Here is a 1,873-nt window from a genome sequence, read left to right on the forward strand (position 1 = left end):
CGGGCTGGAGCCGCAGCGCCCGCGGCCCGCCCCTCGACCCCGGCGCCCAGCATCCTGATTGGCGGACGAGACAGCCCCGCCTGCGGGGGCGGGGCAGGGGCCGGGCGCAGCCGGCTGCACCCACCCTCACTGCTCCCCCGCCCCCCCCACACTGGGCGGCACATCTAGGGAACTTTTTATAAAAAGTCCACATTTCAAGAGTGCTAACCCAGAGGAATACCTGGGTAGCAGAGGCAGATACAGTGGAGGACGGGAATAGAGGACCTGGGTTGGAATCCAGACTTTCCCATTTACTGACTGTACCAATGGTCAGCTGAAGGAACCGGGGATACATACCCATTCTGAGCCGGTTCCTCATCTCCAGTGGGATGATAGTAGGCCCTCCCTCACAGGGTTGCTGTGAGGATTATGGGACATGCGATCACTGAGGTTAGTGCCTGGTACATAGTAAACACTTAATGTTCTCTTATTCCTCCAATCGGTGTAATCTCTAAACCCCGGAGACTAGCATGGTAGCCCAGCACTGGTTCTGGAGTCAGCTTGTCTCCCTCACCTCCCGCTTTCTCCCATTCCTAGCTATGTGCCTTTGAGCAAGCTAATTTACTTTTTAGTGCTCCTGCTTTCTCTCTGTAACAGTTAACAGTAAGAGTCTATGGAAAGCACTGTTCTTTCACACAATACTGAACAGATAATAACATAAGGTGTCTGAAATATCCCAGCTTGAGTCATTTGTAAAACTATGAAAATTAAAATGTATATAATCCTATTTCCCTATTAATGTCCACTGTCCTGACGGGCTGCCTATTAAATTCTGATTTTCCATAGGCAGTTTTTCATAAGCCCTTCATTTGCTTTTCTTTAAGTCCACCTTGAGAGTGAAAATCGTCCCCACTGGCGATCAGACCATCATGTACCTAACAGACACAAGTAAGGACAGTGACAAAGCCAACAGGAAACAGTGTTTCTCAAGGCCACGCCACGGCTGCAAAAAGACTAACAATCCCTTTTCTTCAGTGACAGCTGGAGTCTTCCCAGTCCCACTTCATTGCTCCCTCCAACCTCCCAAACAAGTATCATTGAGATGCCCAGTTCCTCAACTGCCCCACCTCATGACAGTACCTAATCCAGAGCTGGTTCCTCTTCTGCTGGTCTCTCCCAAGCCAGCTTAGACCCCGTAAGAGGCCCCGCCCCTCCCTACTGCCCTTCCACGTTGCCCCACTATTTCTTAGCTGCAGTCTCCCCTGCTGCAATAAGTTCATCAATTTAACTTCGTGGGACTGCAGGTATAGTCAAATCTTGTTGAGTTTTACCTTACCAAGTCAAGTAATAATGTGATTTTTTTATTTTAAGAGATTTTGTCAGAGCGAGAGCACACAAGCAGGGGGACAGTGGAGGGAGAGGGAGAAGCAGGCTCCCCACCAGCAGGGAGCCCAGATGCGGGGCTCAATCCCAGGGTCCTGGGATCATGACTGGAGCCAAACGCAGTTGCTTAACCATCTGAGCTGCCCAATGTGATTTTTAAAAAGGGAAGTGGGGGAGGGGCACCGGCTGGCTCACTAGAGAAGGCAGCACTTGATCTACAGGTCCCGAGTTCCACATTGAGCAGAAGAGATTGCATTAAAAATGGGGAGGTAGGGGCGCCTGGGTGGCTCAGTTGGTTGAGCGACTGCCTTCGGCTCAGGTCATGATCCTGGAGTCCCAGGATCGAGTCCTGCATCGGGCTCCCTGCTCAGCAGGGAGTCTGCTTCTCCCTCTGACCCTCTTCCCTCTCATGCTCTCTCTCATTCTAAGTAAATAAAATCTTTAATAAAAAAAAATGGGGGAGGTAGGGGAAGCAAGCACTTCAACTTTAAGAGGGTCACTTGGGCTCCTG

This window comes from Eumetopias jubatus, unplaced genomic scaffold (assembly GCF_037043125.1).
Source record: "Eumetopias jubatus isolate StellerSeaLion01/CBP00866 unplaced genomic scaffold, mEumJub1_p1.0 scaffold_14, whole genome shotgun sequence".
Classification (NCBI taxonomy): domain Eukaryota; kingdom Metazoa; phylum Chordata; class Mammalia; order Carnivora; family Otariidae; genus Eumetopias; species Eumetopias jubatus.